This window comes from Oxyura jamaicensis, chromosome 2 (genome assembly GCF_011077185.1).
Source record: "Oxyura jamaicensis isolate SHBP4307 breed ruddy duck chromosome 2, BPBGC_Ojam_1.0, whole genome shotgun sequence".
NCBI lineage: Eukaryota > Metazoa > Chordata > Aves > Anseriformes > Anatidae > Oxyura > Oxyura jamaicensis.
This window is the reverse complement of record NC_048894.1, coordinates 42,467,399-42,493,014: the sequence shown is the minus strand read 5'-3', so window position 1 is coordinate 42,493,014 and position 25,616 is coordinate 42,467,399. Positions and strand designations below refer to the sequence as shown.

Genomic DNA, 25,616 nt, shown 5'->3' with positions numbered 1-25,616 from the left:
TCAATATGACTAATTGAGAAAATAAATTTGAAGACAGTTTTTGCATTCCGATTTTGAGGTGTTTCAGGTTCAGTTTCAGAACATTCTAATTCTGTTCTTGCCTACTAAACAACTGAAAAAAAACAAGAGGCATAGGTGCAATATACAAAATAAGTGTATAAAAATGGTAAATGAAAACCTTGTCTACAGAAAAACAGATCTTGATTACACTAAATCAATGTAGCTAAGACCTTGCAAATTTTCATGGCTCCGCTGCAATATTCTCTGGTAGCAGCTTTACTTACTATCTTATCACCTGTCAGTACAAGCCTCATTTAGATCAGGCATGACGACTTAATTTTATCTAATGCTTAATAACCAAAAATATAAGATGCAATTTCTATGCTGTGCAGTAAGCCAGATAATACATTACCTAACAAAGTCTTCTGAGACATATTTTTGGATTTTGTTTCTTATACATTTTAATGGTCAAAATGAATTTGTACTAATTCAACACTGAGATGCATATGACGATAGCGTTATCTTTTTTTTTTTTTTTTTTTTTTTTTTTTTGGGGGTGTGATAAAAAAATAAAAAGAAAAATTTTTAACTCCCACAACAAAGTCCGTTGAATTTTTTTTTTTTTTTTTTTTTTTTTTTTTTTGCTAGGGGGTGTCCTAAAACCAGACAAACAACCTTGTAGCAGCACCACAACCTTACGCTGAGGAAATCACACAGAGTCCTGCAGCCATCTGTCCCAGTTTAACTAAACTGGTTTCAAATTACATCCCATTAAAAGCAGCACAGACATGTCTTGTCAAACACAACGAATCACAGGTCCTTTTTTGGAAGATGTATGAAGACAGCACAGAACCAAGATGTCTGCTCTATCTCTGCTTTACACATTCAAAACTTTGAAAGGGAAAGCAGAAATCCGAGTTTCAGGCTGTGATTCACAACGCCATCCTTTACAGGGACATGGACGACTAAGCAAAGTCCAGCTTAGCAAAATACCAGAATCAGAAGCCAAATGAAGTTTTCAGCTTCACCTATGCCAGGCTCAAGGGATATTTTAGCCCTTTTGGATGAGAAGAAAAGCTCCAAAATCAGGAGGCATGTAATGCTTTTCTGCTGCATAATTTGGATTCTGACCTAAGAGCTACGACTACTGGCCTTTGGACATACTGCTTAATGCCCATTGCATTCTACCTTTGCATCTCCAGACTCATTACCCCAGGAAACTACCCATTACCATGCAGGTTGAATTCACTACTATTTTACAAAACAGAAATAAAAGAACAAAGTAGACACATTTTCAATCTGCTGTCCATAAAAATATACCCAATTATTACCATGCCTTATAGTAAGGTGCACAGGACAGGAAAACCACACAAACACAGACAGCAAACTTGCTTCTAATTGAGAAGTTACAACCCCAAACTCCCCAAAGAAAAACATTCTTTCCCTTTCCAATCCTTTCTCCCTGCAGTCATCCTCCTTTCTTTTTCACTTCAATTTACATTCATGCAGATCAGAAAGCTAGTTCCTCTCCAATAACCAAAAGATATTAGTGAGGGGTTGGAACGGGTACAGTATTGACAATGTAAGGGAAATCATGCAAACAGTGGTGGGGTGAAAGGCAGGCAAGAAAAGAGAGGAATATGAGCTTCTGATTATATTTTTAGCTTTGGGAGGGGGAAAAATGGAAGAAAGAAAGAAAAAGACTAAAAACATTTTCCTTTATTTCTTTTCTTCATCTTTCCCCTTTTTTGTGTGCAAGATGTTTTAAGATTTATTGCCTGTTACTTTCCCCCCCCCCCCCTTTTTTTTTTTTTTTTTTTTTTTTTTTTTTCTTTTTCCTGCGCAGACCACAAGAGGGAAACATGGAAAGATAGAGGTGATTAGGAAATGTCCTCATTGTTCCTAAGTATTTTGAAAATCACAGAATCACAAAATTACTGAGTGGTTGGGGTTGGAAGGAAGCTCTGGAGGCCATTTGGTCTAAAACCTGCTCAAGCAGGGACACCTAGAACAGCTTGCCCAGGATCACGTCCAGGCAGCTTTTGAGGGATTGCTCCCTCTGTCCCAGATTTGGGCTCAGCTCATCCCTTCTTCCCCACTTGCTCCCAGAAATATGAACCTGAATCTCCTATATGCCTGGTAACTTGAAATCAACAGGCTGATGCAACTGGAGCAGGTCTGGGGGAAGAGGGCCCCAAAGCTGGCAGCTCCAGCAACGCGTTGCACAGGAAGGAATTATGCTACGACGATTGAGCAATTCACTGATTAGTTACCGAGAAACAGGGAACTTTTGGTAAATAATGATCACTGTACATTTGATTTACACCAGTCTGCCTGCACCTTGAGCTGGAGGATGGCTGAGCATCAGAAACCCCCAAATGGGTTCCCTCACAGGAGCACTGGGGATGCAGCACAAGCATGGGCTTTTTTTTATTATTATTTTATTATTTATTTTTTTTTCCACCATGTCAGAGCCTACAGAGCATTAGCTGCAATTAACTTGAATTAGAACAAAGAGCAGCCCCAGCCTGTTGTCCCTTTGTCTCCCCTGCCTCCTGTAGGCTCACACCAGTTCGGCCTAGCACACTGTGTCCCTGCAGCCCTGGTGGGGCCCTGCCCAGCCTGCCCCAGCCTGGGGCCAGCAAGAGGGGTTCAGGCAATGTGAGCAGTGGAGGCAATTAATATGCAAACCTCTACTCGTTGACTGGTTAAGGACTTTGATTAATCAACCAATTGGTGCTCAGGGACTGACATCCCTTGTCAATATTAAGGAAAAAAAAAATCTAGCAGTATTATGCAGATGAGATCCCCACAGCCAAAAGGACAGACTAAGATGGAAAGAGCTGCGTTATGCCTCAGTAACTGCACAACATCCTTTGCTTTCACTGAAGCAATTCATTCCAGCAGAATATTAAAATGAGAACTTCTTCTTTTGACTACTCAGTTTTCAAGCTGTGGCAAACAAATAAAATAAGTAAGAGCTGCCGCCAATGTGTCTCACTTCTGGAGTAAGAACACATAAGCCTTTTAACTGTGTTAGAGATTAAATGCCGTTGTTTTAAATATCCATGGAAAGTTTAGCTACACTCTGAGGATGAATGAAAGACTAGCAGGCCACATCACTCTCTCACAAGGATTTACCAATCCTATCTTTTATCAATGTGATAAACAAGGGCTGCAAGCAGAGAGAGAGACAGATGAGGCCACTCACGCTACCTCCACAATGCAGCAGTGTTTTCAAAGGAAGGGAAAAAATCCATGTTATTTTTCCTTACTATACAAATATAACATTTAGAGAAATACCTCTTTCCTTTAAAGAGAAATATAACCCCAAAGAAGCCATATCTCACACCACAAACTAAAAAAAGATAAAAAGCCTTCCCCAAGCGATGAAGCTTTGTGAAGCATGTTATGCTTGGAGGTGAGCATGTATTACAGGAGTGGTACAGAGTGGCGTGTCCCTGCCACCACATGGGAAACCAGCCATGCCTCGCACAAACCCCATGTCCACGTACCCTTGTCACAAGGCACATTTCTTAGCCTTGGCCCCACTCCCCACATGGGGCTGTGTTGTATCTGGCACCTGAGCTCTTCACCATCTTTTCCTCTGCGGCTCAGAGGTGCTCATTTCACCTGAACCTTTTCATCCCAGCTTTCCAAACTCTGATGTGCCATACACACTTCCATCCCCAGTGTGGCTGCGAAGCTTCTCACTTTAAAAGGCAGGTGCTTTACTGTTCAAAATGTGCCTGTTTGCAGATGAGATGAGCCTAACCAGAAAAATAAATGTAAGCACCCTGCAAACTGCTCACCTTTCATCATCCAAGCCAATTTACAGTCAAGTTTCTGTCTTCAGGAAACGTTCATATCCCAAGGCTGCAGGACTGGTGGGGACTGTGGTGTCTGAACCCATGCAGTGTGGCCAAAACTCTCCGTCTTTCATTTAATTCTTCCTGGGGCTTGTCACCAGACATTAAAAAACACTGCTTTTCCACCTTGGGAATCTAAAATCCCATTAATTCTCGTGTCCAACCCCAAACTGACCAGCCATCAATATCAGCCCTACTTTCAAGAGAGAGAGCTTAAAGTCATTCATGTGAAGCTCACCATCCCTTCAGAACTACATTGTCCTCTTATGCCTCCAATATTTCAGATAGCAGTAGAAGGGGTCAAGCAGCAGAAAGCCACACACCACCCCCACACATGTCCAGCAGGTTTGGACACCCCACGTTCATCGCAGCAAGGCTATCAGCAAATCACTGCAGAGCCCCCTGTGCCACATGGGCTTTATAGTCCCTGTTCTACCACACTGGGGACACCAGAGGGGAATGACACACACCAGTCAATCCCGTCATGTCCTGCCAAGGCACACAATAACCCTCAGGTGAGAAGGGGGCTTGGAGGAAGCAGCAGCACAGCTCTTCTCCTTTTCACAGACCCCTTGCACTAAACACCATTAATGGATGCAAAGCCAAGCCAAGCTGCTGCTTTTTGAAGGGGTGGGGGGTGGAGGGAAAGGTGGGAGGGAAGGGGGCTCTGGAGACTGCTGCATGTGCCAGCTACAAGAGCATCATTCTCAAGGCATGAAAATGGGCAAGTGCAGTCTCAAGGTACAGTTGAATGCCTGCTCTCAGCTGTCCTCACTGAGTTTCATTTTTCCCCGGATCTTATGCTTGACAGTCCAGGAAGGGTGATACCTCCAAAGCACAGCTTGCATGTGCACTACAGCCCCACAGAAATGGGGCTGAATTCATCCCAGCAGCCTCAACACTCTGAAATCCAGACTTAGATTTGCACTGCAGACTGAACTCTTTCTGGGTCCTCGCGTGTGCCAGTCTGCACGCATACAGAGTGCCACAAAACACATTGCCAAGGAAGAAAAAAAGGAAATGAACCCAATTAAAGCTCCTCTCCAGACAGCCGCAGGGCTCTTTGCAGATCCCTTTGCTCCCACCCCAGCCTGTTTCCCTAAATTCATAGCCCAAATACTGCAGCTGCTGTCACATTAGCTTCAGGGACACTAACTACAAGCCCATGTTGTTAAGCCATTCTGGCTGGGGGTGTGCATGACGGACAGTCCAAAACTGGCCAAGCTTGTAAACCAGCTAGAGAGATTTACAAGTGTGAATACTGCAAACCAACAGAAGGTTAAAACCAAGGTTTTGACTCAGTCCCAGCATCAGAGCATTTCCAGCATTTAGCAGCAGGCGTCTTGCTGTAAGGCTCTGGAATTCAGCAGTCAGGAGCAGTTGTACTGGGGAAACAGCCAGAAACTTTGTCACTGCCTTTTAGCAAGAACCAAGTCAGTCACTCAGCCCCCAAGGTCCGTGCCAAGGAGGCAGAAGAAGTTTATAATGCAGAGGCTTTGAAACACGCTACACAAACATCATTTGAAATGTATAAAACCCAGTGGAGGGCGTGCTGCAACTCAAAGTTGCAGTTTGCTTTGCTGGACCCTCCCAGCCACTCCTGAAAGAAAGGACAATGCTCAAATGGGATTTTCCCTCCCAACTTGAGATAATCTTTGGAAGCACTGCATGAAAAGCTGAAAGAACAGTTTCTGCTGGTGCAAGAAGAGGCTGAACCTTCTTTACACAGCACATTTAGTAATGCATTCTTTAAAGATACATAGGGAGGGGCTGGCAGGTCTTGGCTATGTTATTTTTCCCCCAAAGGAATTGAAACCTTCTGTAATCTCAGTAGGACTGGAAACTAAGTCTGGTTGGGTTATTCAGGAACCCCATATACTTTTTTTTTTTTTTTTTTTTTAATCCAACCTAAATTATTTCTCCTTGGAGCAGCTTGCTCTGGGAAGTTAAGTACATTATTAGTTCAAACCGTTCCTTTCCTATCTTCCAAAATTATTCCAGGAACACATATGAATATAACTTTGTATGTGGATCTGTGAGAGATTCTGAAGGCCTCTTTTTAAAGGCCTCAATATTTATATTAACAGATCATATGCTTTTTCTGGTCTTTAATAAATTGAGACTTCATCATATTAATATTGATGCAGATCAATATTACAGCTCATTTTAGAAGCATGGTCATGTCTTTCTGACCATTTTAGACCCAGGTTCAAATCATGCCCAATTAGTACTTCCTCCACACTAGTTCATCTCTGCATAATGGCCAGTGCCCGGATCTTCAGGTGATATATGTCACTTCTCTCCTTTAAAGATCTGGGTTGAACTTCTGCCTCCCCTTAACATAATAACAGTTACACTCTTTATGGAAAAAAAATTAAAAAAAAAAAAAAGTCATTTATGTGGAACCATTTATATGAAACCAGATCATTTATATGGAAACATTTATATGCCATTCCAAAAATTTTCCAGTGTTTGCTCAGTACTTTGAAAACTAGTTGTATTGTAGCATCAATCTCATCTTCAATTTATTACATTATTTCTGGACTGGATTCTGTGCAAGCCACTGGGCTTAAATGAAACATTCTCTCTCAATAGATTCATATTCAATCTCTCTTCATAATGTTTTATTATTTAACATTTACTTTTTTTAGTACTGCAGCTCATGAGAACTTTCCAGAACGTCTGAAATAGACATTCTCTTGAAAGTTGATTTGATATGCATTCGCCTGGATTTATTCACCGAAAAAAAGAATTATTCACCAAAAAAAAATTAAAAAAAAGAATTAAAAGATAATATTTTTTCCAGTTTTTCGTTTTTCTCCCACTTATTCCTTAGAATTTTTGTGGCATACTTTTGCATATATGTGAAAGATGCCTGGCTTTTAAATAGAGAATTTACTACTGAATTTATAATTCCAGTGTCTAGCTACAGATCTAACACCTAAAATCTGCACTTGGAGAAGTTCTCTCTTCACTGACCTATCCAAGCATGACAGAAAGCTCCAAACTTAGTTATCACAGTTAGACAGGATGAATATGGGCTAGTGGTGTGAAAGTTAAAAGAAAGTCACCCTAATTTTACCACCTCCCAGAATAAGAAAGCATGGCAGGAAGCCCAGTGGGCTTGGGAGGGAGGCACGGAGACTGGGATCCTTCCAGTATACATCCATATAGTGCCCGTGAATCAATGAAGGTACACCGATTTAAATTAAGTGACAGTAGCGCTGTTTTCAAAGATTGTCATATTTTAATTTCCTTTATTAAAAGAAGAAGCAAACAAACTAACAAACCCATAAGAACACAAAAGAACATACAGCAATGGTCCAGACCATAGAGTCTTTCCAAACTGCTAGCAACATCTTTTGAGCCATTATTGCAGTAACACAAGGTGAACAGAATGAATCAAGTGCAGCTGCCAGGGTTCCCTTTGACTTTTTACTGGCTTATTTACTTCCCTTTGTGTGGGCACATTTTTAACAGTACAGACAGCTAAATCAATGGCCAGTTAACTATTGATCTCTGGCTAGTTTCACTTTCTTGTTGAGCAGCACACCAAAAGGCTTACAAGACTGTTCAGAGAGCCTAAAATTTACATGGATTTATGAGTGCCCTAAGTACTGCTAATCCAACAGATACAGCAGAAGGAAACTGATAAAAGCGATGCCAGCTGTCTTGCCATGAGTCCTTCCAATGCTCTTTGCAGCAGACCCTGCCTGAAGCACAGCATCAACCGAGACCATGTCTGAACACCAAGATTTCACAGGGCAGTACTGCAGAGCAGAAGACATTGGGGTATTCAGAGGTTTCTGTTGTCTTAGGGACCTTCAAAAGAACATGGGTGTTGTCTGATGGCCCTTCCAAGGCTCCAGTATGTCAAGATTTAACACCCTCAGACACTGAATTTCTCTTCAACCCTGCTACATCTACTTCATGGTAGTCACTGTGCGTTTTTAGACAGAGTGCTGACTACATTTAATAAATTAGCTTTCTTCTCTACCCAACCCTAACCAACTCTTACACTATGACGGTTCAGAATTTATTAGTCACTTGGCTTTTCCACAGTGCTGCAGGATATTAGGCCCTAGCATAATTATGCAACTATTGTACGGCAATAATTAAGCCCAAACCATGAAGCATTATATCTAAAACTAAAACTGCAGCATGCATTTTCTGCATAAACTTGATTGTCAACAGGTCAGGTCACCACCCCATTGACAATGACAAGGATGCTTTCTGAAAAGACACTGGTTGTGCACATGAAGCATTTCTAAGTGCTATTCTGAAGAAAAGCAATTTCACAATGATATTCAAAAGCATTTCATTCTGATTTGCATAAGCAAATTTGAGCACATCTGAGCTTTACAATGACCCAAAGAAAAGAATTTCTTCCACAAGGCCCATTACATGGGATAATTAAATCAGCAAAGAGAGATGTGACTCAGGCACCCAGGCTTGCTGTGCCATCAGTGAAATGCTTTGTGCAGTTACTCCTCAAACAAGGCACAGGTTAACATTTGTTCTACCAAATTTTGTCAAAAAATTACAAACAAGCAAATTTCTAAAAACCATGACCTATGAAGAGAAAAAGAACACAAGTATTGGAGGAAACTGTTTGTCACAAATACCTGTATCAGCTCCACAGCAAAGTATTACTTAGAAGTACAGTTTTAATTAAAAACATGAACTTTAAAAGAAGTTCACAGTTTATATATGCTCAGGATTTCTTCTCACTGTGCAAACTATCAGAGTGCTGCACGGTGCTGTGTAAGCTGGCCTCAGCTTTCTCTTAATTAAGTTTGCTCATGGACAGCACAGCATTTGCTAAAGCTAAATATTGCTGGAACCGAATTGTTATTGCTTTGTCCACCATAGAGCTGCTGCAGAACTTTCCATCATGCATTTTATCTGCCAATGGTGATTTGATTTGCCCTTCATCTTGGGTCGCAAATACAGACTCTAGTCACTATGGTCTCTGCCTTCAGAGCATTGCATAAGATACATAGTACCTTCTTTTATTTGCACACAATATGATCCTAACCAGAACTATCACAGACTGATATAAAAACCCATTTCTCACACTTCTGCCATTATGAGGTAAGATTTTTATAGCTCCCTACCTTTTAGTTTTCCTAGAAACAAATTTCCGCACTTTCCAACGCATAGAGTACACTGCAGCCAAAAAGGCAGCTCAGCCTCTGCTAAAACCATTGTCACTCATGGTCTGAAGGCGTTCAGTTGCCTCCCCATTGTCTTTCATACTGTTTTAATGATGACTTTGCTATTTATGTTGCTGTTAAGTAAGATTCAATTCATTATCTCATATTACCTGAAGCCTGTCTATAACAATTTTGGAAAATGCTACATAATCTCTTAGCCATGAACCCTAAAATTAGAAACTCACTGATCTGCAATCTAAGTTTAACACCTTACCTATTTATTTTGATTTGTCACTGACTTGGTCTTAGTGAACTTAAGACATGGTGTCCTATTGCAAAGTTAGACAATATCACATTAAGTATGTTTATTTGCCTTACACTATGCTGGGTAAATGACACTCTGATTGATGTACGTTTTCCAGGATTCTCTTACAGATAGTTAGACAGGAGCCAAGTCCTTTGCCTCTGCACAGACGATGAATCTTGCAATTTAACTCCTACTGTTCAGAATTGCATTTTACATAATACTATCCAACAGCAAGGGTGCATTTGTATGTGTGTGCGTGTATACTTACACAGAGAAAGACAAGGTCACAAGAGAGATTATTTGGTTTACAGAGGACATAGCACACAATCAGGCAACAGTATAAACCTTCCATTGTCAACAAACAAGGAAGGAAAGCTAATCTTAGCTAAAATGCCATATGCACTAAATCAGTAAAATTAAACTTTGAGATTAACTTAAAGTCCTTTTAAAAAGATCTTAGAAGTATGTACAAAACACATCCACTACCATGGATAATTGCAATGATTTGGTATTTTGAAGGATACTATTCACACAGATAGTAACTACTTAATAGCTCTACTCACTTTTCTTACTTTAAGAAGATCTGCAATGCTAGTGACACTAATTAGACAAAATGCATTTTTATATAGAAATATTCAGTGCAAAAAAAGTCCGATCATAGTTATATTTAAAAAGAAAAATCTCAGTGATTTTTGATCTACTTAAAATCGTAACATTTCCAAACACTGAAATAAACACAGAAATCAGACAATATAAATCTCTTCTATTAATTCTACAGTCCTCCTTTGCATAAGCTGAAGTCTGTAAAATTATGATAGCAGATCCTGAAAAGCTGGATGTATGCAGAAAGCAACAGAGATTCTTTAGCGAATAACTGAAATTATTACAGAATTTCTAGAAGACCTCATTCTTTTAGTATATATTTGTCACTGTGGCAACTCTCAAGCCATGGTCTGGTAACTTCTGGAGCTGGTTGGGCTGAGCTATTTTCTTAGCACAAAGTTTCAAGCAGAATGTCTTTGTTCTCATGACACTAACACTGGATCAAAAGGATTATAAAAGGTAGTGGAAATAAATGTTTTTCTCCTTAATCTCTCCCAAGACACAGTAGTACCACTTCCTCAGTGCAGACATCTGACACTATAGAGGACAACTTTGGGCTCCTCAAACTGAAGATTTAAAGTAGTCAGATAAACCTATAGATAATTCCTGCCTGTGAAATTTGAGGAGACTGTGATGTGTTGAAGCTGATGTTACCTACTGCTCATCAAGCTCAGTAAAGAGAGCAGAGGGACTTTTTATATCACAGGAGTGTGCAGAAATGCAGGGCTTTGCTGTCTGATCTTCCAGTGGCCATAGGATGTCATAATGAAGCAGCAGAGGCACAAATTACAGATGTTTTCATGCACGTGTAAGTAGTACTTGGCCAGGGTGGCTTTAGGACTTTCTGTCCACAGTTTCTAGCAGCTGTTCTCCCTAAGGACGGAAGTATTTGTTCTGTCACGGTTTGATCCTTCCCTAATTGAAATCTAAATTTACATTGATCTTACGTGGCAGTATCAGGATCTGTGCTTGAAAAATATTTCCAAAAGTATATTCAGAAAGATTAATAAAGTTTTTTTTTAAAAATAAAAAATAGACGTCCCTCCTCTTCTGATGTTTTTCATGCCTGGTTGCAGTCCCACACAGGGTTAAATTATTGTTCGTACTGCATCTATTTGTAAATCAATGGGAATTTACGTGTTTGTCTTCAGAAGCTTCTCTAGGCTGGGACTAACTCAGGAAACTCAGATTTCTTCATGTAAAATTCAAAGGCTTAGCATTTAACTGTCTACACTTGCACTAGAAAAAAGACTAGCTACTATTAATGGTAGTAAATTATCAGCACTGGGAAAGCATTAGAAGCTTTAAGAGGACTTTTTGGGACAGTATAATGCTTTTTAATATTTGACCTATTGACCCCAAGGTGAATTCAAACAGCACACAGGTCCCATGTGATTGCTTGTGAAGAAAACCGAACGCTTTCTTTTGTCATGTTTTACGTTACTTCCTATAAACCATAAATGAAGTCAGAATTTTCTTGTCTGGGAATTCCTGTTGGGATAAAGGTTGAGGTCTACTTAGCCTGAGTCCATACAGACTGCTAGAGAACAGTTATTCATCTTGATGCACATGCCAGAAATGGAAACCTACTAGTCCTTGAGGATACATCAATTTTCAGGGAGTCTGGACTCTTTTAACTACTACAGGAACTAAGGAAAAGATCTACATAGACATTGCTTAAGAAAAACAAAATCCACCATAAAGCACAGTCTTGACAGTTTTATTTTGAGAAATCTGTATTTAACACAGACAAAAATACCGTTCCCTTTTAAGATCGGGCACAACTCACAAAACACATACTGCAAAAATACTTACACTTTTCATAAGTGAATTGGATATAAAAGGCAAATCCATGTCATGCTTCAAATGTGACAAGGCACAGAAGCACGACAGACACAGCAGTGTCGCATTTTCCCTGCGCGTGGAATTCCTGGCGCTGAGTCAGCATGTCCCAGCGGAGGGTGAGCAAAAAAGGCCTCGAAACATTCATTTGCCACCCTCCCAACTGACAATGAGGAAATACTATTAGCGAGCGAAGAAAGTGAAACTTTGTGTTATTAAAAAATGAAGAAAATATTAAAAATAGAACAAAAAGGCAGTGTTAAATTGTTCCTGCTGAGAACATTGCAGAGAAGCAGCTGAGCTGTGTGTGCTCTCCTCGGCTCCCATCAGAGCAACCCCTGCTCCATGGGATCAGACTGCCCCAGTAAATGAGGCTGAGAGTAGGAACCAGCAGCAGAAAAGGAAGGAAAAGGGGTTAACAGTGGGGCTAAATCCCTGCATTTTTGCCAAATCAAACAGACATGGTCCCACGCTCTCCAGGCCATGGTGTCTCTGGTGGTGGGAGAGTGCCACACCACCGAAGTCCACTGCCCCCACAGTGTGGAGAAGCAGAACCTAGACAGTAGGTGGCCTACAAGAAGGGCCAGGATGTGTGGGACCACCTCCCTGCCTGCTCAGGCCTCAGCTAGCCTGGGGCTGTGTCCAGCTCCCAGGGCGCAGCAGAGGCCGTAACTAATGAAGGAGAAAGGCACAGAAAGAACATCAGGTGGGGCACCACCCAGGGTGGCCACCAGACGAGCTGCAGGATAGACACTGCATCAGTCTCCAGACAGACAGCAAAATAGCCACCAGGCAACTGTCGTTCCTCATCAACCTCTTGGGAGATGGAGATGACAAAAGCATCAAGGTTTCCCTTCCCCGACACACAAAAAACAGTACCACTGAGGAAGAAAGCACCATTTAGGAATATATTATGATTTGTGTAGATAGAAAATCAAGATCTGAAAGACACAAAGCATCAGCTAGAGGTTTGCAGACAGCTGGAGGAGAGTAGCAGATGTTCCCACAACTCTACCATATTGGGAAAAAGACAAGGATAGAGAGACCAGTAAAAGAAACGTGTTTTTCTCTTGCCAGTTAATGAAAAAAGAGAGAAGGGGGAATATTACTGTGCTTTGTCATCTGCAAGGAACGTAGGCTGTGCATGAGGTGCAAGGCAGCTAACCTGAGTCTTTGAACTCACTCACTTCCTGAAACCAGGGGAAGTGTGAGTTTTTCAAGTGAGTTTTCCTACAAACCTGTCATCAGCTCCTTCCACCTCTCCTATCAGCCAGAAGAGTATGGTTTTCTGAGCACTGAATGCTGACCAAGTTTTCCAAGCCAAAGAACGTTTCAAGGAGCCCATCAACAGACAAAGTCAGTAATTTTCTGCAGAAGAAAGCAGAAAGCCACTCAGAAATCAGACAAGGTATAGCAAGGTGGACAGCATGGCCAGTTCTATTCACCTAGTAAGGATCAAGACAGATACAAACAACATTTTGTTGAGCCATGAGGAGCTGTAACACGGTACCACCGTGAAAAGAAAAAAGAATTCCCTTATGCTCAGGAAACTGATGCGACAGGGCACTTATGTTCTCGTGGCAGAAGTGAAGAACATCAGGAAAGCTGACAAGCAAAAATGTCTGGCATCTGAAATGAAGTAATGCAATTGCCTGCAGTCGGTGAAACACTGCAGAACTGAGCTGCCTGGACAGGAGGCCTGCAAGACAGCAGTTCACCAAGCAGCAGGGACAAGCTCAGATGCACTGCTGCACAAAAGAAGCCTTCCTGGAAAAGCTCAAGCATTTTAGTTCCTCTGTAATCAATAGACTAGGAAACAAACTGTATGGGAATGATACAAGATGATATAAGAGACCAGTATAGCTGAGACTAAAAGATACTACGAGTTGAAATTCAAGACAGAGCACAATGCTTGAACCCGAGTACTTGTGACTGGTCCTTGTGGGAATGGGGAAAGGGAAAAGGAAATGTCCCAAGCCCTGCAACTCTATTTTTTCTTCTGTTTCAATAAACCTGGGCTTAGCCACCCTGCCTAGCACACAACTGGCTGCGTGTCACCAATTTGCTGTGTTGTGCAAAACCGTCTATGAGAAAACACCCTAGTGTTCCAGTACTGAGCTCTTTGTGGCTTGCACTTATCTGTTCTTCTTATGTCTATATGGTGTATCAGCTGTTCCTAATACATATATGTGTATGTGCGTGCCCATGTGTGTGTATGTATACGGGAGTGATGTGTTTAAGTACATAAGTACAGCTCTATATAACATACGCAACAACAAATTATATTATGCATGTAAAAGTGCATTCCAGTTTAAGCATGCTTTCAATTTTGAAAATCTGGGTAAACAGATGTCTATGTGTAAAGACATACAAGCCTATACCAGACTTCCAAAAAAGGAGGCACATTTTCAATTATGCATACATATGTGTGAGTGACTGTGTATACAAAGGAGGAATCCCCATACATAGCCACTTAATGTGCTTTGCTGGTGGTATGTTTGTGTGGGATTAAATATATCTGTATGCAATCATATTTTATACATATTTGTGTATTTGTATAAACCATTCATATAAAAAATGATGGCTACATCAATTCAACAAATGAAGATTGTTATTATCTTCTTTTTCACTTATAAATCATAAGCAGCTCTAACAACTTATTGCAGTAATAAAACTGTGAGACAAGATACGTAGGCATTTCTTGCGTCCCAGACCAGAAAGGAATTACAAAGAAGTCATTGAATCTTTCTGGGTGTAGTGCATGGCTGGCAACTAAAGGCAAAGGGGAATCTGCTGCAGGGCACAGAGGGAGTGGTGCTGTTCTAGGGTCCACCTATTCCTAGGATGTTGAAAGCTTGACCCTGTCTGTTGCACTGGTCCTTAAATGACCTGAGGTTTTTGCTCCATCTTTAGAATATTTTCATAATAAAAGAGACAGAGTTAGAGAAAGGAACTTGAGCTTCGTTACACTTTATGGTTCTGGACTACCTTTCCCAGATGCTGTATTCACAACCTATTTTCAATCAGATTTTAGTGAAAAGCAAAGCTGAAGGCTTACAGTTGAACATTTTAAGCTACCATCTATTTAATACTGTACCCACATGGCAATGAAATAGAATGAGAGAGAGACCCCTTCTTGTTTTCTTGTGTAAATTAAGTGTGTTTTGAGTGTTTTTTTTTTTGTTTGTTTTTTGTTTATCAGAGATAGACTCCTCCTTCCAATGCTTATCCTTGCTGATACTAATAGCAGCATTGATGACAAACGGAAATTCACTCAATACTCGGGGAAAAAACTTCAACCATTTTTTGAAATTGTATTTTAAATACAGTTCTAACTAAAGGGGACAGGACCAAAAAGATCTGTTTACAACACCTTTAAATGGATACCTATAACATTCCAGAGTTTGCTTGCCAAGTTCTCGTCACGACTGCAGCAATTCCTGGTGGTAAAGCACATATATCTGTGTACACATTTTTCACAAGCCACATAAACATGTTAAACCTAGAGGATCAAAGCTGATAGGCTGCTATCCTGAGAAATTTCTGTTCAGCTCCAGTTTGCTTGACAGACCAAGCTAATGTTACATGCATTCTGCAGGTCGCTTGCAAAAAAAATAAAAACAAAACAAAACCGAACTTCTGTGTTCTAAGTATGCAAGTTGGTCCTATCTCCACAAAATCCCTTGTGAACTCCTAGGCTCCCTGAAGAGAAAAATAAATATTCACTAGATCCCACTGAGTAATGTCTCAGTCTGATGTTGACTCAGTTGTGGATGTGCAGCTCAGTGACTGTCGCAGACAGATGCACATCCAGCAGCCCCAGAATTGCATCTGACATTCAGGGGCTTCCCAGCCTTACCCCACTATGGAGGGAGGGGATGATGCTGGCTTGCTGAGAAAAACATCAACAGCCCCTGTATATTGTTTGCTTTCAAGGAGAATAGTTTCAAGTTATGTGTCCTTGTTTTTATGGATCAATCAACCTGCTACAATGCCTTTAACAGCCTTTTTTTTTCCCTGTATTAAACTGTTTCCAAAGATCAAGTAATTCCCAAAGAAAGAGAAAAGTTAAGGGGTAGAGAGCCATTTGCAATTACTCTGCTATTTATTTTAAGATCTAAAATAATATTATTAAAGAGTTCAAAACAGTAAAGTGTGAGGAAAATATTTTGAGTGATTTGACACACTCAGAAGGTCATTCAGTGAAACAGGAAGAAAAAAAAATCTACAACTACCTTCCATCACTTCAGATACATGTACAAAATCATTTTGCACTGTCCCAGCATTGTTGAGCTCCCTGTCAGTAAAAATTTTCTGTACTTTTCAGTTCAGCTAATCCTGCCACCCATTCTGTAAGTTCTAAAATTACCATTAAGAAAAAAGAAATACAATTCAGAGACGAAGCACACTTGAAACTAAGGCCCTGACTATTTTGGGACAATTAAAGTGCAGCCTGGGTATATTAATCACGGTCTTCTGGCCCAATTCCAGGTTGGGCAATTACAATCTGCCTACCTAAAAATCTCCCTGGAGTTTCAAATGCAAGAGTTATTTGTGATTTCCTTCCTATAAAAAGTGTTGTTTAGCACAGCCAGTAAAGACTAGTTTCATTCAAATGATGGGTGAATGACCCACATTGACTATAGAAAATGTGTAAAAGCACTTTGGGATCCTTCAGGAAGAAGAACACTTACTACATGGTCACTTTACAGTGCTTTTATTATTACGAGAGGAAGTACTCCTATCTAGATGTTTCTTCACATGCATCTTAGAAACAAAGTAGTTCAGAGTTTGGACTTGTTTTTCTAAAAAGTATATGAAGTTAGGTTATTTTTTCTGTAAATTTGAGATGATAGATTTGAAATGCAAGCACTGTATCACTGAGACAGTTCAGGAAAACATAACACAACTTCTTCTACTTTGAAAACTATTCAGATCATTTTTGTGAGCCAAAAAAGATTAATGATTTATTATGGGGCTCATTAATCAAAAATTGTGTGTGCATGTTTTTTTAAAGGACCAATTCCACTGTTCAAGTCAATTAGGTCCTCTAAAGCTATTACATTGGGAAGGAGCTGCAATATTACCAAGACTTCCTGCAATATTGTTGAGACTTCCCCGAGTGTATTTCGTGTATAAAATAAATGCTATTATTCAGGAGATACTGAATTGCTAAGCTTCTTAAATTTGTACAATTGGGAACTTGAAGTACATTAAAATGCTGAAACTCATTAAGAGCCCTTTTCACAGCTGCAAAATCGTTGGCATTCACAGCACCGCTCAGAACAATAAAACACTCCCCACACCTTTGAACAGGGCAACTTCCGTTCCTCCAGCTCCGCTTTAATGAATCACTGAGGCAGAACTGGTATCTAACCTCTCCGTCAACCTCCTCCGTTGAAAAGGAGAAACAAAAAGCCACAACAATGCTAATATTCTGAACAGAAAAATGTACGAGTGCACTGTACAAACCCTCCCCCAGCACAAAAACCTTACCAATGGCTGATACTTTGTCAGAATATAATTTAATTTTCTCCATCAATAGTAAACAAAACACCTTCAGAGGCAAAAAGAATAGCCACGTTTTCTTCCAAAACACCCACCAAATCATACCCAAGTAGCCTTTGCTTCCTTGGGTATCATTTTTCTGGGACCTAAGCACAGGACTCAGCAGTTTAGCAGATGCTAAACTGAGATAATTCTGGCTGTATTTTGTCACTGTGTGTGCTGCAAACATGCTCCTGCCCTGCTCAGTGAGGGGCTGGATTTTGCATCTGCAAAGCGTCACCGCAGCAAACAGCCTGAGGTACCAGCAAAACCGTGGATGCCCCATAGATGCTTCCTACACATTCTCCGGCAGGTGTGGGAACTGGTCCTGGTGGTCAGAAGACAGCAACTTGCCAATCTTCAGCAAAACTGCCTCTTTCTCCACCTGTATCAGGATTACCAGTCCCCAACCTTGCTCAGCTAGGAGGCAGCCACTTTGCATACTCAGCGATTGCAAAGAGCACATGAAAACAACCCTTCTCTTTCATCTGGCAGCAGTATGATCTGTCTCCTCTTGCCAGGAGGGTCACAACTGTGCCTGAAGTGCCTACAGGTCTCACCGAGCCCAGGGCAAAGAAGCCCAAGCTTTATCTGCAACTGAGTGCGCCTCTGTCTGGTTTCTCCATCTGAAGGATTTGTTTCAAAGTAAATTTCCACTGGGCCACCTACTATGCTTCCTTTGGTATTTGAAAAACAGGGAAAAAATCCAGAAACTGACCAAAAATTAAGTATGAGTAAGTACTATGGGAATACTGACTCCTCTAGAGGTTTCACAAGATTCATCATAAGCTTGATGCTGGACAAACCTGAAAGGAACAGTCCTGGGACTAGTATTTAGCTTGTGAAGTCTATGTGCCAACTGTATCTGTTTACTCCAAACTACTCCCCGAAGCAATGAGTGGATTGTCTCCCCAAGGGGGGGAAATTGTTCCTTTTTCCTGCTCTGAACATTTTTAAAAGGATTTCTAAAAGGAATGTAGGAGAGTGCAATGCCAAACTGGTGAAGATGATTATGGCTTTCAGAAGCGAATTTGAAAGATTCAATGGGAGATACTGACATTCAAGGTTACAGAATTAATTATGGAAAAGGGGGTGGGATTCTGGGTGGGTGTTCCCATCTACATCAAATAAACTGCAAGAAAGCAATATTGTGAGGGAAGACTGGAGTATGACAAAAACAAGGCATGTGGTTAAAGAAAAAGATGCTTTGATAGCACACAAACCGAGGTGGTTTTAACTGCAAACCGAAAGCACAACTTTCAATGAGTTCTGCTGAAGCCTTATTGATCTTCACAAAACAGAATGATTGCTCTTGAAACCCAAATCTTTTGACACACGACCCTGTTTCTGACTTCATATTTTCAGTTTATAACGCCCAACTCGTGAAAGTGAGAAGATGAGGAGGAGCTGCTGGCTGACCAACAGGGGCACACAAACCCCACCATTCCATTCCTCAGCTACCTCCCAGCCACAGACACAGGCTTAGGAGCATCTAATGCTGGTGCATGGCCAACAGCAGCAAGGCAGAAGGAGGCATCCACCTTCCTGTCAAGCACTGCAAGCAACACAGGGCAGCAAATTCTGACTTTTTCCCAGATAAAACTGCCCAGTACGGAAAGGGCTGCACCGGTTTCAGCCGGCCAGTTGGCTGAGGTTTGGAAACCACCATCACTTGCATGGAGACTAGAAAAAGAAGAAGGAAGGGAGCCCTCCAAGTTTTTCAGCTTGTAATGTTGTTAGAAGATTTTGCCATCTGTCTAGAAAAAACAATCCCCAGAAAAAAAAAAAAAAAGAAACATTTTTAACAGCATTTCATCCTTCAAGTGTTTTGGGTTTCCTTCTTGAAACCATCTTACTCCTTCTATCATATCATTTCAGGGCTTTCCTCCTCCTATAATTTAAAGTGCTTGAACTTTTGCCATCTTGTATTTTGTGAACACTTCAAAACAGGATGATAGTTTTCTAGTACAATCTTAAGAACAGCCTGTATTTATTTAAGCCAGGCTTTTGTTCTCTTGGAAAATAACACAGCCAGGCTTATGTGTAAGCAGTACACCTAAGCAGCTCTCCTTCTGCTGTGTGATCATGTACATCTTCAAGTATGGTAATCGTATTCATTTTAGAGAATCGTTTAGTATTTTTACAGGAAAAAAAAAAAAAAAGAAAAAAAAAAGAAAAAAAAAAAGATTTAGCTTGCAGAGATTTTCTTAGGATTCATTTAAAAATACCAGTTATAATTCTTGGTTTTGCACCACAAATCATTACATTATAAATATCCTCGTATAATTGCAGGTGAATAATTCAGGGCATTTGGAGCTGAAGGTACGTGGCTGCACTTAAAGCTAATTGCTAATGGCTGACCTGCACACCAACACACAGGTATGCACACAGATGTCTGCATGTGTACATGATGGAGGTTCTGATGTGCAGCGTGCACATGACTTTGTATAGAGCAGTCTGGCTCTTCAAGAAAAGGGTAGAATGAGACTTACTTGATTTTAAACACAGGGCCTTCAAGCATAAAATAGTTTATATTTTTCAAACTGACTTTTAAGAACAGTTTGAATTATTCACTTTATTCATTAATTATGCTTTGGCCATTAATGGGGATTGTGGCTTCTGAAAAGAAAAAAGAAAATCTGAATATTTTCCAGGCATCCAGAAATGCTTTACTGTAGAAAGAAAAGTGTTTCCTAAAGTTTAATGCTGACAACAGAGATATGAATAGTTCTGCATGATATTTTGGGATATCTAGCTAAACTGAGTACTGGTGTAGGAGGGCAGGCACCCCTGGCCACGCAGGAGGTGACAGCCCAGTCACCGCCTGTGCTTGCACTGGGACACAGTGGCAGAAAGAAAGGAGAGATGGGGTTAGGCTCATCACATACAGCTTTGGTCCCATATATGCAAGAGACATTAAGGAGCCATTTTAACTTAAGCTATTGTAGTAACATGTCTCAATACTCTTAATCCAAAGCTGCTTGGCTTTAGCACCTGCACTAGGTGCAAAAGTTCACAGCAAAAAGTTCAAGGCAAAGAGGATTGAGTGGACTACAGACCCAAGCCTGAGGACTGTGGCTGATCTTGAAAGCTTTTTCTTTGCGCTGACTATGCATAAGCTTTTAGAGACAGAAATGCGTGAAAGAAGTCATTCTTAAGGGGCGGCCTAAATTTAACTTCGGTAACTAAAGTGAGCTCAAGAATTTCTGGCTGAGAGTTTGGGTTATGTTTGCTTTCACTTAGTAAGTTCCAGGTTGATCCCAGAAGCCACATGCAGCAGCTGAAAAGTGGTACCATCTCATCAGGCCTCATCCCTGTGCAGGTTTCAGTAGTATTTCCTGCAAACCCCTGTGCTTTTGTGCATCTGGCCTTTTCTTGCCACATGACGTTAAAGAGACAGGTGCAAGGCCCATGGTGGGGCAAAAAAAAAACAGTTCATTTTCATGAGCAACCCACGATGTGCAGACATGGAAAGTACATACAACACCAGAACCCGTATTTCTAGAATTAGAATGGTTGAGTTGAAAGAGAACTACAAACATCATCAAGTCCAACTGCCTGACAACTTCAGGGTCAACCAGTAATAAATGTGCTATTAAGGGCATTATCCAGATGCCTCTTGAACGCTGACATGCACAGGGCATCAACCACCTCGCTAGGCAGCCTCTTCAAGCGTCTGACCAGCTTCATGGTAAAGAAATTATTCCTCATGTCCAGTCTGAACCTCCCCTGGTGCAGCTTTGAGATAGGCCTCATGGCCTATCCTTGGTGACCAGGGAGCAGAGACCAGCGCCTCACTCTCTGCTTCCTCTCCTCAGGAAGTGCAGAGAGCCACGAGGTCACCTCTTGGCCTCCTCTTCTCCAGACTGGACAGCCCAAGTGCCCTCAGCCTCTCCTCACAGGACATGCCTTCCAGTCCTTTTACCAGTTTTGTTGCCCTCCTCTGGATACTTTCAAGCATGTTGACATCCTTTTTACATTGTGGAGCCCAGAACTGCATACGATATTCAAGGTGAGGGCAAAACAACACTAAATATAGCAAGAGAATCACATTTTTTGACCAGCTGCCTGTGCTGTGTTTCGTGCACCCCAAAATGCAGTTTGCCCTCCTGGCTGCCAGGGCCCACCGTGGGCTCACGTTGAGCCTGCTGTCGACCAACACCCCCAGATCTCTTTCTGCTGAGCTGCTCTCCAGCCACACGTTTCCCAGTCTGTGCCTGTGTCAGGCATTACACTCTCCCAGGTGCATTCCCCCTTGTTGAAATTCCATGCCACTTGTAAACCAGACAGCGAGCAGAACCTTTAAATTTAAAGCAAAAGAGCCCAGCAGAGTTTGGAAAGAACTGAAAATGTGAATACATACATGGATTTCAGTGTCAGTTGTTTCAAGTACAGAAATCACTTATGTCTTACTCAGCTGACCATGTTGCTGGGATAACTTACGTGAGCTATTTGAAAACCTCTTCCACTAAGATAACCAAAACAAAGCAGTAAAGAATACCTTTCATAATGTTTTGCTCTAAATACTGTATGCATAACTAAATCTGGAAATGAAAGACTTCTTACATTTTTGATACAAAGCAGCTAAGCTTTGGTCCAACTTCACTGAAGCTGTTTGTCAATTACCCAAGGTTGAACTGACAATGAAAACCAAACACAGAGTAAATATTAACTGGGCTGATCAGGTTTAACACCAAAGTAGGCTGAATGGGACAAATTCTATACAAGCTAAAGCACAATATTTGTTTGTAAATCACAGGATAAAGGCTATAGAAACCATGAAACAGTGAACATCACTAATCTCATAAGCTCCTACAGACTAACTGAAAGCAAGGAGCATTTTTAACCAACGTGAGGAAAGCATGTACGAAATGTTCTTTTGAAATAATTCTGAAAACTTAGCCCTCTGTTTTTTTTTTTTGTTTTTTTTTTTCCCTGTCTTCTATGTTCCTGCCCACTCCATTAAAAAGAAACATTAGTCTTTTCATTTTTAACAGTGTCAGACTTCCAGCTATATTTGGGCTACTGGACTCCAATTTTCACATGGTTTTAATCAAATTATTCGGTTTGTCAACACAAAGAGGACCAAACTCAGTTGAAATCTGTTCATGAAAACATGTTCAAAGCTAGGAAAAATTTCTGTTCCTAGGAAGCAGGACAGAATTCATAAGTTAGAATTTAAGTGTAGCTCAAACCTCATGAGAACAGTGCTACAAGACCCCTCACTTTCTTAAGATACATAAATAGTTAATAGGGGAGTTAACAGTAAATGATGCTTAAAATCGTGGATCTTAATTCATGAACTTTATGACAATAATAAAATATAGAGATGGGGCTTTCTAATAGCTTCCACCGTTCAGCCATCATTTCTTAATGGATAGGACCTCAGGCTTTATAGTCAAGCATAAAAAGGCAGCATTTGCCATTCTGGGAAAGGCTGCTGGTCCATCTAACCTCGAGATCACATTACTTAGGATCAGTTCTGTCATTGCAGTACAAGAGCAACAGCAGCTTTTACTAATATAACGGTGGGGTTTACTCATCTATAAAGGAAACTGAAAAGGGAGTCATCGCTGCTTCATGTAGTACCTACAAAATAGCCCAAACTAACTTGCACTTCAGACTTGAAGTTTCTTTAGGACTGTTGGTTTGCTATTAAAACTGAAGGCTGGGTTAGGAATTTCCAAGGCTGTATGTGCATTGTGACACTTGGTGCCAGCAGCCCCTGTCTCACCTGGCATGGCAGCAAATTTGGAAACCCACCTCCCCCCTCTTTGGAGACCTCAGGACAGTGCCACAGCTTCTACCACATGGAGGAATGGCTAAATGCTTTCAGCAAAGTGTGTCTTTTAAGTTGACATCATCCTTCCAGAACATGTCAAATACAGACACTAACAGTGCAGCTGACATATGTTCTACATTAAAACTAACAAACAAACAAGTCAGTCTCTAAATTATGAGGCCTTCCAAAAGCCTCCTTTGCCTCCTTATGAGGCAAAGAGCCAAAAGCACAACAATCATCATATACTGTACTTTAGGGACTGACAACAGAGCTGCCCACGGCCTCAGCCCTGCAGCATCTCCGGCACCATTCAGCAAAGAGATCGGTTCCAGTTTGCCCATGGGCACCATGGCACAACACCCACTGCCAAGGCAAAAGGGCTCTCGGGCTGCTCACCTACATGCTACGCCCCAGCCTGCAGACACCACCAAGAGTATCTGCTCTGATGGAGAAGAGAAAAACGTCAAGTTTCTGCATCCACCAGCCCGTGGGAAACCCCTCCATGCAACAGGCTGCAGACCTTGGCCCCTGGGAGCAAAGAGCATTGAGAATGGTTTGGGATTAAAGGCAAAAATGAAGAAATTAAATTTGCGCCGCTTCCTACATTTAGTAAAGGAAATTATGCATTTCCCACAAAGCCTAATGCCAGCTCCACAGGGATTATATTACTATTTATTGTTTTGTTTGCTCAAATAAAACACCTGTCAAGGTCAGCTATTCGAAGAATTTTTAATATACCAGCCTTACACTACGGAGAGTAAGAAATGTTTATAGAGGCACTCCTGGTAAGATTGTTGGCGTTTTTTCCCCCCAGGTAGGTGCATAATGATTTAATAACAGAAACAGCATGCCCACAAACCTCTGAACCTCAGATTTAAATAAAAACTAATATATCTGAAAATCTGGCTATCAGTCTCCACAGCTCCTTCGACTTTCCATGTTATGAAAGGAGGCGTAACCCTAGGATACGGCATCTTTCCTTTATAAAGTCCCATCTTAGGGTGTCAGAAGTCAAGGAATTAAAAACAAAAGCGGCATAAATCGCTGTCAATCATTAAAGTCTTTGATCTGCTCTTTCCTTCAGAAGGCATTATGCTCTCTAAATAGAGGGATCAATCAGCGCACGTCGCAGGGGCTGGCCGCCCCTCTCTCACGGCAACGCCAGCACAGAGGGCAGCTGATGGAGGCATGTTGCGGCCCATGTTTTGGGCAAATCAAGCGAAAATATGCAAGCCTGAACACAAAACAAACAAAACCCTTGGTGCAACTGCACGACACAACTGCTTCCCCTATTAGCATTTTTCAGGATTTTCTATATAACAACAGCTTGCTTTGGCCTGTCTTACCTGGTACGTCCTCGCTGGGCATCACACCAGTGATATTCCTCACCAACAAACTGGATTTTATTTTGTAGAAAAATGATATATTTTTTTTTCACTCATCCATAACTATATTAAATATTACATTGGTCTGCCTTAACTTCTTTGCTGCCTTTTTTTTATAGTAGCTAAGCAAGTTGCTTAAGTAAAGGGTCAGAAGTTTATTTACTTCTTCCTCAACTGCAAAGAAAAAAGAAAAAGGAGAAAAGAGAGAGGAGAGAGAAAAAAAAAAAAAAGAAGAAGAAAAAGAAAGAAAAGAAAGGAAAAGAAAAAGAAAGGAAAAGAAAAGAAAAGAAAAGAAAAGAAAAGAAAAGAAAAGAAAAGAAAAGAAAAGAAAGAAGAATACAGCATGCTTGTCTTGCCAAGAAGCTGCAAGGAAAAAAAAAAAAAAAAGACTAAAAAAAAGAGATGAACTTTCCCACAGAAGAGTGTAACAGTTATGTGTGTGTGCTGACTTAGAAAGCCAAATTCCAGCCCAGCGAGGCCCTGCTGTCCTGCAGGGACGGATCCCGAACGAAGGCTCCAGACAAAAGCCACCGTGATGCTCTGTAACTGCACAGGAGGAGATGGAGCTAATCTGGCAGGATTAGGCCCCTGGGTGCAGTGCTGCTGACTGATATAGTTGCTCTGGAAGAAATGAACTGCAATGATAGCAAGAGGGAGCTGGCCACGAGACGGCGTGAACAGAAAACCTGTGAGTAGGGGTGAACTTGGCCTGTGGCAAGAGCTAATGAGTTTTGTATCCTAATTCAAACAGGTTTGTCACTTTAAGGCTGCTATTCTTCATGTGTCTCACAGGGTTGAATTCTGTTGCCCTTCCTCAGTTTGAGGAGCACCCTTCTGCATAAGCATCCCCTTTAATTTCAGATTATGGCAATCATTGGCACAATCTGGTCTTTATAAACAGGGAGTTGAAGAAAAAAAAAAAAAGTCAAGCAGAGATAAAAGTAGCATTGTACTTTTAATTATCAAAGTATTTTATTTCATTTAAAGGAATGGTTTAGCTGGTCTTCTCCAGCTGCCTTGCATCATCACAGCAGCGCAAAGCACTGTAAATCCAGTTCAGTCAAATGGTTAAAGTGGGTTAGCAGCTGCTTTACATCACTGGAACAGCATAAAGCAGCAAGCATT

At 41.0% G+C, this 25,616-nt stretch overlaps 1 protein-coding gene across 14 annotated transcripts in view; it reads right to left on the bottom strand.

Annotated features, from left to right (window-relative positions):
- RBMS3 (RNA binding motif single stranded interacting protein 3) overlaps positions 1–25,616 on the bottom strand; it is a 708,203-nt gene that overhangs the window by 151,561 nt on the left and 531,026 nt on the right. The window lies entirely within an intron of this gene.